Genomic DNA, 16063 nt, shown 5'->3' on the forward strand with positions numbered 1-16063 from the left:
AACCATGACACCTAATGACTCTCAGACCATTTGAAACAAAGATTGAACTCTTTGGCCTGAATGCCAAGCGTCACATCTGGAGGAAAACTGGCACCATCCCCTACGGTGAAGCAAGGTGGCAGCAGCCTCCATGGTGGTGGCAGTGTAGATGTTTTTCAGCGGTGGGGACTGGGAGACTAGTCAGGATCGAGGGAAAGATGAACGGAGCAAAGTACAGAGAGATCCTTGATGAAAACCATATTTAAGAGCACTCAGGACCTTAGACTTGGGCGAAGGTTCACCTTTCAACAGGATAATGACCCTAAGCACACAGCCAAGACAACTCAAAAGTCTGAATGTCCCAGCCAAAGCCCGATCGAACATCTCTGGAGAGACCTGAAAATAGCTGTGCAGCGACACTCCCCATCCAACCTGACAGGGCTTGAGAAGATATTTTATTTTAAAGGTAAGTTGACTGAGAACACATTCTCATTTACAGCAACAACCTGGGGAGTAGTTACCAGGAAGAGAAGGGGATGAACAAGCCAATTGATGACGGTATGTGGGCCAGACATCAGGGTTAGCCAGGACATCAGGGTTAACACCCCTACTCTTACAATAAGTGCCATGGGATCTTTAGTGACCACAGAGTCAGGACACCCGTTTAACTTACCATCCGAAAGACAGCACCATGTCCCCAATCACTGCCCTGAGGCATTGGGATATATATATTTTTAACAGAGGAAAGTGTGCCTCCTACCTGCCCTCCAACACCACTTCCAGCAGCATCTGGTCTCCCATCGTCAGTTGCTGTCAAAGGTGCTTCAACAAAGTACTGAGTACAGGGTCTGAATACTTATGTAAATATGAGATTATTCGTTTTTTATTTTTAATACATATGTAAAAATGTCTAAACTGTTTTTGTTTTGTCATTATGGGGTATTGTGTGTAGATTGATGAGAGAAAAAACTATTGAATCAATTTTAGAATAAGGCTGTAACGTAACAAAATGTGGAAAACGTCAAGGGGTCTGATACTTTCCGAATGCCATGTATATTAAACAAATATATATATTCAAAATAATATATATATTTGCAAAAAATATATGAGATTGGAAATTATGCAGACAACTACATTGATAGAAGCCACAATCTATCTGCAATATTAAAGCTGAACTACCCCTTAAGAAAGTGTATATATAAAAATGAATTAAACAAAAAAATTAATATACACTATATGTAAAAACCAGCTCCTCCCTCGACAAAGATCGATCCTCTCAAAAACTAAAGCAGATGGCTTGTACGGCCCACCTGCTACCGGAGGGTCTAATTTGCTTCTACACTCTCCATAATTTTCACTCCCGCAGCTTTGGGATACTTGTGCATAATGGCAGAGACGTACTTGAATGAGTAAATTGAGGGTCGAGGCTAAGGGGATGATTTGGGATTCAGCCGTAGCTCTGCCTGATGGGCCTTCTCATGCTTGTTTGTATAGCCTACTTTTTATTTTGAGCATGCCTTTTTAGATTTTAGTTTTTCTATGTATTGTTGTGTTTACGATTAGCTGGTCTTTTCCACTGAGTCAGTGTAGCTAGCTTCTTCAGTCTGCAGATGACCATAAGCTAACAGTTCGCTAGATAAACTAAACTAACGTTAATATATTGTAGCTGGTTAATTCTCTTGGATTTACACAGACCGTACGTGTGGATGGCATTGGAAGAAGGTCTATATGACAACCTACTATCTTGTTTCAGGATGTTTATTTCAGACAAGTTATAACACTATAATTACTGTATACCTCCTTTACAGATCACACATAGGTGTCCATACTGGGGCCATATAACAAACTGACGAACCAACGGAAAAACATTGAAAATTGGAACATTCCGCTGTCAATCATGTAGGGATCAAAGTAGGCGGGACATACTGCTTCTGTGGTACAACAATATCAGTATTTAGGTCACCATCAATTGAAATTCAATTAACTGCTTCAGGTGGATGACTCAAGATTCAGGATAGAGGTCACCCTAGACCCCAGGAAACCAAGCTGTCTTCCAATATCCTAGTCCAGGGATCATCAACTAGATTTAGCCGTGGGGTGATTTTTTTTCTTGAGAGGATGGTCGGGGGGCAGAACATAATTACAAATAATTTGTAGACTGCAAATTGACTGCAAGAAGCCCGAAAATATACAATGTTGGTCTCACACATAATTTCAAAACATTTGTATACGATCACGTGTCTCTATTATGTGTGGAAATACTTCGGTAAAGATTTCTGAAATTAAAATCACTTAGAGCTGATTTCCTGGTGTTTTTACAGTCTTCTATTTTATTTATTTTTCTCTGAAAACTTAGGGGGCCAAATAAAACCTCCCGCGGGCCAAATTCAGCCAGCTACAGTCCTAGGCACTAGTTTGTACCCGTTTCCTCCAGCATCTTCACATGGTCCTTTGCTGTTCTGGAATTGATTTGCACTTTTTGGCACCAAAGTACGTTCATCTCTAGGAGACAGAATGTGTCTCCTTCCTGAGTGGTATGATGGTGTTTATACTTGCATACTATTGTTTGTACAGATGAACGTGGTACCTTCAGGAGTTTGGAAATTGCTCCCAAGGATGAACCAGACTTGTGGAGGTCTAAAAAAAAAATTCTGAGGTCTTCAAATCAAATTTATTTGTCACATACACATGGTTAGCAGATGTTAATGCGAGTGTAGCGAAATGCTTGTGCTTCTAGTTCCTACAATGCAGTAATAACCAACAAGTAATCTAGCTAACAATTTCAAAACTACTACCTTATAGACAGAAGTGTAAGGGGATAAAGAATATGTACATAAAGATATATGAATGAGTGATGGTACAGAGCGGCATAGGCAAGATACAGTAGATGGTATCGAGTGCAGTATATACATATGAGATGAGTATGTAAACAAAGTGGCATAGTTAAAGTGGCTAGTCATACATGTATTACATAAGGATGCAGTAGATGATGTAGAGTACAGTATATACGTATACATATGAGATGAATGATGTAGGGTATGTAAACATTATATTTAGGTAGCATTGTTTAAAGTGGCTAGTGATATATTTTACATCATTTCCCATCAATTCCCATTATTAAAGTGGCTGGAGTTGAGTCAGTGTGTTGGCAGTAGCCACTCAATGTTAGTGGTGGCTGTTTAACAGTCTGATGGCCTTGAGATAGAAGCTGTTTTTCAGTCTCTCGGTCCCAGCTTTGATGCACCTGTACTGACCTCGCCTTCTGGATGATAGCGGGGTGAACAGGCAGTGGCTCGGGTGGTTGTTGTCCTTGATGATCTTTATGGCCTTCCTGTGACATCGGGTGGTGTAGGTGTCCTGGAGGGCAGGTAGTTTGCCCCCGGTGATGCGTTGTGCAGACTTCACTACCCTCTGGAGAGCCTTACGGTTGTGGGCGGGCAGTTGCCGTACCAGGCGGTGATACAGCCCGCCAGGATGCTCTCGATTGTGCATCTGTAGAAGTTTGTGAGTGCTTTTGGTGACAAGCCAAATTTCTTCAGCCTCCTGAGGTTGAAGAGGCGCTGCTGCGCCTTCTTCACGATGCTGTCTGTGTGGGTGGACCAATTCAGTTTGTCTGTGATGTCTATGCCGAGGAACTTAAAACTTACTACCCTCTCCACTACTGTTCCATCGATGTGGATAGGGGGGTGTTCCCTCTGCTGTTTCCTGAAGTCGTGGCTGATTTCGTTTGATTTTCCCATGATGTCAAGCAACAAGTGTAACATTTCCAAAGCAAGTGAAATAAACAAACAAAAAATATCAATCATCTCTCTCTCGCTGTCTTGACATTTCTCACAGTTCAGTCACAGATGGTATGTAGGCTGGTTGATAGCACCTGCAGATCTGTTTGAGGGACAACTGGATGGAACTTGTTACCCTTCCTTCTATTTACTTGTTACATGTGTATTTAAATAATGAGTCCCTCTCACATAATGTGAATTACACCTACTGGCCAAATGCATCACCATGCACTTCATCTTGCATTTCCTGTTTTCAGGCCTGGTTTAAAATGTTCAGGTAAAGCTCTTTGGATTAAGTGTCAAAATTGTGACATAGGCTTTATTGTTATGGTTATGTATGTACAATAAGGTATCCAATATTCTTAAATGTGACATGGGTTGAAGTTACTATCATTAATTCTGCATCAAGTCTCAAGTATGTAAGAATAGTAGTTTATAGAATAACCTGTGTTCTACTATTTTTGATCCACTTGATGGCAGTAATTTGCCACCACCTTCAAAGAGGTCTAATGTGTTTTTCTATTCACCCTTCAAATACTGAGCAAATGTTCAATTGAATGAAATTCCCTGAATTTGCATTGCGAATGTTGCTTTGATGGATACTAGATTGGATTTATATAATTGATTTAAATGTCATACATCTACCAGTGCCCAGCTCACATGGGCTTACAAGACACTACACAACAAAATAACATTATACATATTATAGACATACAATAATCATGGCCAGTGTTGATTTTAGCATGTATATCTTGGTGGGGCAAACTAAACAAATGTTTTGGGGGATGCATGCCAGCAAAGCCACTACACTAAACAACACATTAATTTAACTATAACCGTGATGATCTGTCCGGGCCTTCAGCGGAGTCTTGTCTGGCAGCAAAACAGTTCATTCAGCCTCATTTACTGCCTTAAAAAAAACATTGACTTGCTTAGACAAATGTGGATTCTACTGACAATTGAGATGTACAAACTATGGCGTAAGGGAACGATGAGGGGATGAGCCAATCCGTAATTTAGATTAAGACATTAATGAGTGAGCTAAAACGAAGACAGTTCATTTAACTATTTGTTCAGCTCCTTTGAAATGTACAGTGACAGAATTCAGAACATGGGCCGTCCTTACACTATTCTACCTGTACTCCAAGTCAGAACCGTAGGATAAATTAAGGGTGCACATAAGCATAAATAAATAAGCATAAATGAAAGCTCTTACAATATTCGATCATGACATTTCTCCAAAACATGCTATAGGCTACATGTGCACCACCAAGTCAGAACAGTAGGCTAAGTTATGAGGGGGAAAGAGACCAAAATGATTAGGGTGAGGCACATGGGCTACTAACAGCTTACTACACAACATACGATTAGTATTACTTTCTTAGCTACAGTATACATATCTCCCGGGCATATTACATCATTTATGCAGGAACATGCAGGACATTTTTGGACTCACCTTGTTGCGCTATGCTAATATGAAAAAGAAAGTGACACTGCGGTCATTTTTGTGGGCAAATGTTGTCAACAAAGTCTGGCATCCTCTGGATTTATGTGCTTTAAAGACAACTGGGAACCTCGGAAAAAAAACAAGGTTGGATCATGACGTCAGTGATCTTCAGGTCGGAACTCTAGAAAGTGGCCCAAGTTCCCGACTTGGAATTCTGAGTTGGATGACCGTTCAAAACGTATTTTCCCAGTCGGAGCTAGTTTTTTTCTGAGTTCCCAGTTGTCTTGAACTTACTGAAGTCTGAGAATTCACAGTTCCAAGTTTACAGTTGTTTTGCTAGTGATTTCTTTGCAACGCTTGCAATTTGCCACGGATTCCTTCTATACCCCTCATTGTTGAATTTGCTATTTCCAGCTTGTTGTGTAATGTTTATGGACGATAAGCACCGATACATTTGATCTATAATTTCTCTTCGATTGAAAAGGATTTGCCAGTAGATTCTCGACATGATTCATGATGATGCCTCCTTTTCTAGCTTGCTAGCTAAGCTTTTAAAGTATGATGTTGACATGATCAGTCCAATCAAAGCTACGGTAGATATAACGTCATTTTATCTGTGGCCAATGACCTTGAGCCTTCTTGGATGGGCACTTCTAATGTAAATCTATGGCAGCACCCAAGGGACTTGAATTTTCCAGCTCTCCCTGTAGATTTTGCGGTGACGTAGTGTCCCCATGAGTGACAGAACACTGAGCCAATCACAGTGCAACTAGAGACCATTACCAACCTCTACGCTCTGTATCTTACGCTGGCTGCCCCACCACCACAGAAAGCACTGGGCTAGGCTAACACACCTGCATGTTGGAGCTGCCTTACTCAAGAAAAGAGACCATGTGTTTTATGTAGCTTTATTAACTCGTCATTTTATTTTTCATTGTTTGCTAACTGATATGTGACACGTATTCATGCCAACATAACATGCAAAACAGGCAACAACAAAACATTTGTTTATTTTTTGTAAAATTATTTGTTTTTGCTAAACATGACAGGTTCCCACTAATCACAGCAAGTACAACTACCATCTAGCCACACTACACAACAAGTACATTTCTCCTTCTCCAGGCATTGTCAACAAACTCAAACATGCACTGTCTGAGGAACCAGAATACTTCAGGGTTATCAACAAAACTTTTACAAAAAAGAACATGTCTCAGATCGTCATACAGAGGACAATAAAATACAAAATGGATTTTGTTTTGATTCCCCCAAGATCACACAGTAAGCAAATTATCTCTTCAGGCACTCTGATATATCTACCCATCTCTATAGCCAGAGGGAGGATGCCAGATCTGACTTGTGCACAAACTGGCTTTTTGTTAGGTTCAGGTCGGACCAGTGGAGGCTCCTCAGAGGAGGAAGGGGAGGATCATCCTCCTCAGTGAATTTCATAATAGAAATGGTAAAACATTTAAAAAGTTAATATTTTTAGATATAACTATACTAAATAGATTCACATCCCCAAATAATTGATGAAAACAAACTATTTTGCAATGAAGTTCTACAGTAGCCTCAGTGGCACTCTGTAGAGTAGCACCATGGTGTAGACGGAGGACATCTAGCTTCCGTCCTCCTCTGGGTACATTGGCTTCAATTGAAAACTTAGTAGGCTCATGGTTCTCACCTCCTTTCATAGACTTACACAGTAATTATGACAACTTCTGGAGGACGTCCTCCAATCTATCAGAGCTCTTGCAGCATAACCTGATATGTTGTCCACCCAATCAAAGGATCAGATAATGAATCTATTACTGAATGCGTAAGCTACAGCTAGCTAGCACTGCAGTGCAATGCATACAAAGGTGGTGGGTAGTTGACTCAAAGAGAAAAACAACAGGTTTGAACAAATTAATTTCTTCCAAAATGAAAGAGAAGCAAGACAGAGATGGATGGAGTGTCATTTTTAGTTTGATTCACTTGGCTAACACATGCAGCTAGCTAGTTTAGCCTACTCAAAAACCCTGCTCAAACAGAGATGCTGTGTTAGCTAGCTGGCTATGATTATCCAACACAACACAAGAACTCTTATCAAGTCAAGGTAAACTTTTGTTTTTACTAGTTTGCCACCGGGGCCCGCCGGTGTAAGTGCTAAATTAATAACGCATTAGCTATGTTGACAATGACTTTACTTTCGCGAATATGGTGACAATGATGTAGGCTGTGTGTAGCGGTTATGATATGGTTTGGTTTGGAAAGGTTTTTTCGCCTGTTCACATTCAGCTGATGTGTTGTGCATTGAAGTCATTGAAGTGCATGGAAGGGCTCCCGAGTGGCGCAGCGGTCTAAGGCACTGCATCTTTTCCGTTGTAAACACAACTATTGCTGTGCCAATTGGACTACTTCTCTGGTGTACGATCTTAATTTAATCACCCTGATGTTACAGGAACTTTCCATTCATGGGATAGATTGTAGCAACTTCATGATGGGTATAGGGAAAATTTGAGTATCATGTAGTAGCCTAAACCTATCTCTGTTACGTTGAACTGGGTTAATGTAATATGAATGACAGTCATCCAATATGCTGTAATAGAAATAAGTCATGCTCATGCGAAAATAAATTATGTCCTCCCTCATCTTAAACGGCAGCAACCGCCACTGAGGCGGACATACGGTTCAGCGGCATAGTTCTCTTTGATGAGTGTACATTCTACGTTTAGGTTCAAACATCAACTGTCCATTTTTCCTTGTGGATCAGAAAAAGCTAGTCCTTTATTTGGTTAACACCACATGGTAATTTGTTCCTGAATATACAGTTGAAGTCGGAAGTTTACAGGCACTTAGGTTGGAGTCATTAAACTTGTTTTTCAACCACTCCACAAATGTATTGTTAACAAACTATAGTTTTGGCAAGTTGGTTAGGACATCTACTTTGAGCAGGACACAAGTAATTTTGCCAACAATTGTTTACAGACAGATTATTTCACTTATAATTCACTGTATCACAATTCTAGTGGGGCAGAAGTTTACATACACTAAGTTGACTGTGCCTTTAAACAGCTTGGAAAATTCCAGAAAATTATGCCATGGCTTTAGAAGCTTCTGATAGGCTAATTGACATCATTTGAGTCAATTGGAGGTGTACCTGTGGATGTATTTAAAGGCCTACCTTCAAACTCATTGTTTCTTTGCTTGACATCATGGGAAAATCAAACTAAATCAGTCAAGACGTCAGAAACAAAATTGTAGACCTCCACAAGTCTGATTCATCCTTGGGAGCAATTTCCAAACGCCTAAAGGTATCATGTCCATCTGTACAAACAATAGTACGCAAGTATAAACACCATGGGACCACACAGCCGTCATAACACTCAGGAAGGAGACGCGTTCTGTCTCCTAGAGATGAACGTACTTTGGTGCTAAAAGTGCAAATCAATCCCAGAACAACAGCAAAGGACCTTGTGAAGATGCTGGAGGAAACCGGTACAAAGGTATCTATATCCACAGTAAAACGAGTCCTATATCAACATAACCTGAAAGGCCGAATCAGCAAGGAAGAAGCCACTGCTCCAAAACCACCATTAAAAAAAAGCCAAACTACGGTTTGCAATTGCACATGGGGACAAAGATCGTACTTTTTGGAGAAATGTCCTCTGGTCTGATGAAAACAAAATAGAACTGTTTGGCCATAATGACCATCGTTATGTTTGGAGGAAAAGGGGCATTCCGAAGAACACCACCCCAACCGTGAAGCACGGGGGTGGCAGCATCATGATGTGGGGGTGCTTTGCTGCAGGAGGTACAGAAAATAGATGGTATCATGAGGGAGGAAAATTCTGTGGATATATTGAAGCAACATCTCAAGACATCAGTTAGGAAGTTAAAGCTTGGTTGCAAATGGGTCTTCCAAATGGACAATGACCCCAAGCATACTTCCAAAGTTGTGGCAAAATGGCTCAAGGACAACAGAGTCCAGGTATTGGAGTGGCCATCACAAAGCCCCGACCTCAATCCTACAGAGAATTTGTAGACGGAACTGAAAAACTGTGTGTGAGCAAGGAAGGCTACAAACCTGACTCAGTTACACCAGCTCTGTCAGGAGGAATGGGCCAAAATTCACCTAACCTATTATGGGAAGCTTGTGGAAGGCTACCCGAAACGTTTGACCCAAGTGAAACAATTTAAAGGCAATGCTACCAAATACGAATTGAGTGTATGTACACTTCTGACCCACTGGGAATGTGAAAGAGATAAAAGCTGAAATAAATCATTCTCTTTACTATTATTCTGACATTTCACATTTTTTAAATAAAGTGGTGATCCTAACTGACCTAAGACAGGGCATTTTTACTAGGATTAAATGTCAGGATTTGTGAAATGTATTTAAATGTATTTGGCTAAGGCGTATGTAAACTTCCAAAGTCAACTGTATGCTGCAAATAATTTTCACAAGAAATGTATAACAATTCTCTAGCCCACAGATATGAGTCGAACACATTTGTTTTTTGTGATTCTGTGTTCTGACACATTTTATCAGTCTGTTCCTAGATATGTCTGGCTGTGATTCAGTCACATGCAAAGTTAAAGTATTATACAAAGTGTGGAATGTTGATTCCCCCAATTACTGTCTATCACTTGCTCCAATAAATATGTTAAACATATACAGATACAGGTGTGGTCTGTACTTTGAATGTTCCATTTTGATATCACAAATATTCCCATTTGTTCTCTCTGCTGTAAAATAAAGATGTGTTTTAGAATTACTTCCACAGACATACAGTGGGGCAAAAAAGTATTTAGTCAGCCACCAATTGTGCAAGTTTTCCCATTTAAAAAGATGAGAGGCCTGTAATTTTCATCATAGGGTACACTTCAACTATGACAGACAAAATGAGGGGGAAAAAATCCAGAAAAACATATTGTAGGATTTTTTATTTATTTATTTGCAAATTATGGTGGGAAATAAGTATTTGCACAATTGGTGGCTGACTAAATACTTTTTTGCCCCACTGTATGTTAAATACTCATGCACTTTCTCATTGAAAGAGAGGGGAGGGTTCAGAAAATAAAGAGGCGAAGGCCTGAGGCTACAGTCCATTAACAAATGACCAGCCATGCCACCACACTCACCTGCAGTACATTCCTCTCCCCATCCCCACCTACTTACCCACATGCAATTCAAGGAAGATCTTAGTCTGTATTCACAAAGTGTCTCAGGGTAGCATTGCTGATCTAGGATCATTGATCAGGTCCCTCTATGTAGTCAGCAGATGCAGCTGCTGTTTCAGCACGGAGTGCCGCGCCCAATTATAGGAAAAGTAACATGTAATAAGTAATTGTGGAGATGACACAATTTTCTTAATTTTGAATTGTCTTTTGATGACATTTTATTATAGGAGATATCATTCTGATTGACTCTTCGCCACAGTGCACAAAATGTTTCCAAAAATGTATTTTTCATGCCCTCGCCTATGTACATCTAAAACTCATCAGCATTGGCAACCAAAGAAATGTGTGCTTTCATGGATAGAAACAAAGATTTTTGGAATTCTTATAAAAAAAGAAAGACAAAAAGGCCTATTTAATTAAAGTGACCTAAAACAAATGACTTCATATTCATCATCTCCAGCACCACCCCAACATCAATATGTGAAAATGGTGTGTTTCTATGTTTTGTATTAAAAAGGATAAAGATAATTGTTTCCATTGACATCATCAACTAATTAGTAGGCAATTAGTTGGCAGTGCCTACTTGTAATTGGTTAAATTCCCACGAGGCACACCGATGATGTCATTGGAAACACTTATCTTCCTCTGTCTTTTAGAAACAGGCCATTTTAACTTATGTTGATGTTGGGGTGGTGCTGCAGATGATGAATATAAAATATTTTGAAATGTCCCTTTAAGTTCAATTGCATGTAGTAACTTTTAAAGTCCTCTGGATGGCAATAGAGATCAGTAATTAACCCTGGAGTCCATATGAGACCTTCATGTGGAACCTTGAAATGACAGGTGACAAGTGTATTCAAACAAACACGTAGCATTAAAAATAGAGGTAGTCAAACTTGTATCAGAATTTTTACTTTTTTTTTTTTTTTTTTTTACAGCCAAGGCCCATGCCCACAAAGCATCTCAGAGTAGGATTGATATCTATACCTTTTAGGTCATAATTAATACAATTATATGGATTGATCCAACATAATCATTCCTACTTGAAAGCATTTTATGGATACTTGCCCAGTTCCATACAGTTTAAGTCTTTATTTTAAGTATGGGACCCACAAGGGTATGAAAGGTTTGGACATGGCACAACAGATCTAGGTTTGGGGCCCTCAGCCTTGGCTTTGACTAACATAATGGTATAGAACACACTGATCTCCCCCTCTCTCCCTATTTTATTTGTCTTTCTCACTTGCTCTCTATTCTGAAGGATCAATATATTGGAAGTAGAATGCACGGAAGGTCCTGGCAGGGTAGTAACCGAAAGATTGCAAGTTCATATCCCCAACCTGACAAGGTACAAATCTGTCGTTCTGCCCCTGAACAGGCAGTTAACCCACTGTTCCTAGGCCGTCATTGAAAATAAGAATTTGTTCTTAACTGACTTGCCTAGTTGAATAAAAAAAGACCTCCAGGCCCTTCAAAGAGGAAGAAAGAGACCACGGCAAAATCGTTTTACCTACACAATTATATTATCATGTTAAATGTACAGTATATTGTCAAAGCAATGAAAGTTATGTGGATGTGACTACCCTATTAAAAGGCTAAATCAAAGTTTGTCTCAACTGTTGTAGTAACTTGTGAATTTGGAATTTAATTAGGAACTTCACTAACTAATTAGGATGCAAACAATAAAGTTTATAAGTATGTGTAAAGCTATAAGATCCGTATCATCGTAAGATAAATCAAGTTGTAATAATTAAACACTTTGATGCCAAATTGTTCTCTTCCCAAAGAGACTACGAGGAGGTGGTCCAGGTCTGTGATTGGGTTGGATGCAGTGAGAACCACCATACAAGAACACTCTGAGCTGCAGCAGGTCTCAAAGCCAAAAGACTCATTCATCTGCCTTGTGTGCAGAGGTAAGATATATCAAGAGCATTTCACAATATATCCTCAAGTGAACACTGTTTGAACAGTTCAGATTGTATTATTGGAAGCTTGGGCAAGAGTGAGTTTCCATCATATTTCTTCTACTAGTCATTCTTTCAAATAAGTGAAATGTGAACAAGTGCACATTTTGGGACGAAAGAGAGATAAATGTGACACAGCCTATAGATTGCAGACTAGCGTCCTGGCCAAGGGGTGTACTTGTACATCAAGCTGCCTCACACTACACAGACAGGAGGTTGAGGGCCCTTAACTTTATTGTCTGATATACCTTTCCATTTTATACAAATCACATCATTGTTACATATTTGATTGGCACATTATAGTTGCCAAATCTATCCTTTAACCCAGTGTTTACCCTGGTCCTTGAGTACCCCCAACAGTACACGTTTTTGCTATAGTACCGGACAAACGCTGTGGGGGATTTTTTAAAATTAGCATTACTTTAAATGATAGGTATGTACAATCCTGTTACTCTGGTTGTGTAAGTTGCTGTTTTCACCTAAACTCTGTACCTAATCCACCACGGCTGTGCACATCTCGTGTTCTTACCCCCACCCTCTGTACTCTGAAACTTGCATGGTCGGAACGAGGTATCTTTGTTCCGAACAAAGTTTCTCCTTATCCTCTAGTCTAAGAACAAACAGTTGTTATGATATGCAGGAGAACACAGAGGACAGAGGATATTTGACCACCTTATCCAGTAGATATCGGTTGGTTCGACAGATTTAGACAGTTGTGGTGGATTAAGGAAATGAAACAAGGTTGGGCTATATAAGGCAAGCCTCAACTCAGAATCATTGAGCTCTCACTCTATTCACTCATGTGTGTGGTGTGACCTGCTCCCCTATTCATATGTTTTGAATAAAGAATATAACCTGATTGTTAATGGTTCATCTCTCTTCTCATTATTGATTAGAATTTCCACGACAGTATTTGGCGACGAGGATGGAATGTGCAACTTCACTTGCTGACCACTCCCGAAGACCTGGGTAAACTGTGCACAGGGGATTCCAAATTGGAATTTCACGGAAGCCACACTCCTGAAGGAGCAGCCTGAAACCCGCCTAATGATCTGAAGGGAAGCGGGGTGGGTGGATACCACATTGTTAAGGGAATTTTATCAATGATGACTAATTATGTATACATTTCAATCAGGCCTGACGAATCAGAATACTATTATGTTACTGCATATGCACTGCATATGTACTAATCAGAATACTATTATATTACTGTATATGTATGAATTTTCTTTTTAATCTTAGTTCTGAATATAATGTGTGCAAATAATCAAGAATGAGAACAATGACGTTCTGTTCCTTGGTAGAAATTAATTAACTATATCTCCAGACTGACTAGAATGCTTATCTACACTGGCTGACCTTGGCTCTAGGCTAGGAGGGAAGGCTTGAGAACTATAGAGCCTTTCTACCAGTGTCAAGAAGAGACGGAACATTTAGAAAACGCTGACGTCATTTTCAGTTTTTAACCTGTGGTAAAATGTGTAAGGAGCAGTACTCTCGTGAATAAAGGCTGCTATTTGACTTTAAGACCGGGCTCTGTCCATTTCTATAAAATAAGGGTCTCACAAATTCTTATGAATTGACAGAGTGTTTAATTTTAATTGGGTATTAGAACAGAGGAATGAAATTCCTGCAACACACATCCTGAACATAGAAACATTGAGAGAGGTGAGCTTGAATATTTTCAATAGGTTGAAGCTCCTGTTGAGGGTACGCCCAGAGCACGACTCTCTCAGAAAGAGAGGCAACAGCTGGGGTGACTAGGAGGACTGGGCTAGGTTGATTGGGTGTTTGTAAGTGAGTTAATCCTTAGACATGCAATATTAATTGCACAGTTGAGGGCTAAACCAAAAGTCCAGGGCCGTGTCTGGTTTGATCACAGCCGGACTGGTGAGGTTGTGTAAGAACAAAAGTCCAGGGTGCAAGTAAACTTCTCGCAAGAGTTTCTTTGCCTGGTGATTTCAATTTATAACGTGCATTTGTTTTATAGTGTTCTTAGAGGGCAAACCAAGTCTGCCATTTTAAAGTGGAAATTACAAACTTTAGAATCCTTTTAAACCTGAAATGCACTATGTGTGCAGGAAAGTTCCTGTAACATCAGGGGGATTAAATAAAGATCCTATACCAGAGAAGTAGGCCAATTGTCAAAGCAATAGTCATGTTTACAACTGAAAAGTATAGCCTAACTCTGTCTTTCAGTGAGCAGTAAAGGTTGTTGATGATGTATACCCATATCAATAAAAAGGCTTATTTTAATTGGCTGATGTAACTACATGAAGTTCATGATGATCATCCAGAACTCACAGATAGACAGACACACACACACACTGACTTTAACTTAATTGGATATTGTTGTATGTGTAATCAATAGCTAAGTTATGCAAAGTGGCAGACAGGTAACCATTTATAGTAACTACATTAATTAATTTACTCTGTCAATAAACACCATCAGCCATCAGAATATCTATCTAAATTAGCTACAGAAAGTAATGGAGAAATCTAACAGGCATCTTCATCTTGTAGCAGGTTGAGGGACTAACTTATTTCCACTAGCTACTACTAGCAAGCATGACTATAGCCATTAAGCATATAGGGCAGGCTAGCCAGCCTGCTAGCTAGCTCACCAGCTAGTGCAATCAAACTTTGTTCAGTTGTTAAGTTTGTTCTATTGGAAGGCTAACTTCATAATAAGTTCTGCATCTTAGCTAACATGAATATTTTTATCTTCCAGTTTATCTCAGTCTAATCCTTTATTTTTTAATGCCAACAGGCTTTAAACACACACCCTAAGCCCATGAATATTGTATTAGGGGGCATGTAATTCCGGATATGGAAAATAAAAATAAATATTTTTTCTGTTATTCCATTTCAAATTTTGACACTAGAAATGAGAAAACAAGTCGATTTCCATTTTTCCATTCGACTCTGAAATCAAAGTAACACAATGTACACGGACGGACCTTGTAGGGGCAATGGGGTGGTTTGGGATTCACTAACAATTTTTGCAAGAGGGAGGGTATCTGGTTTCATTGGTCCTCATCTCGAGACACTTCATTCATGATAAATAGAGTTAGCAGTGAGTTAGCCTGCCCTAGAGCAGGTTAGTTCTGAAGTATTCGTTGCCATAGAAATTTACCTGGCTAAAAGATAAGCCACTTTCTTGGTACTGGTTAAACTCAGAGTTAACTCCTCTAACTCCTCAAACCAGGTACATAGTATAGGCCTCTGATCCGCTTGCTATTTCCATGTTCAATGAATACATTCAGACAGGTTATGGAACAGTTAAACAGACATAGAACTCCTAGACATGGTGAGTTGACTTATTAATAGGAAGACTAGTTTGTTTAGTAAGGACACACAAAACCTACCACAGTAGTTATTTTATGGCTGGTTATGACACCTACAAAACCTAGCACACAAGGCAAAACATATTGCATTATACTATAACTTACTTGTTTATGTTATATAACATTTTTAGAAATGTACCATATTAAATTATCATTGTAATTGCTCACATTGATGTCGGGCATTCACTACTCCAGTGCTGTGTTTCTGATGAATGTAGGAGCAGATTTCAGGAGCAGGATAAGACACCCTCTTTTTGACTGATTACTGACATAAGGGCATGTACGTGAAATGCCTACAATATCTGTCTTATATGATTATGATGCTCATAATGCTTCTTGACGGTGTCATAAAGTGCATTTTCTTAGTCCAAGTAACGTGACATA

This window comes from Oncorhynchus keta, chromosome 12 (assembly GCF_023373465.1).
Source record: "Oncorhynchus keta strain PuntledgeMale-10-30-2019 chromosome 12, Oket_V2, whole genome shotgun sequence".
In the NCBI taxonomy this organism is placed as follows: domain Eukaryota; kingdom Metazoa; phylum Chordata; class Actinopteri; order Salmoniformes; family Salmonidae; genus Oncorhynchus; species Oncorhynchus keta.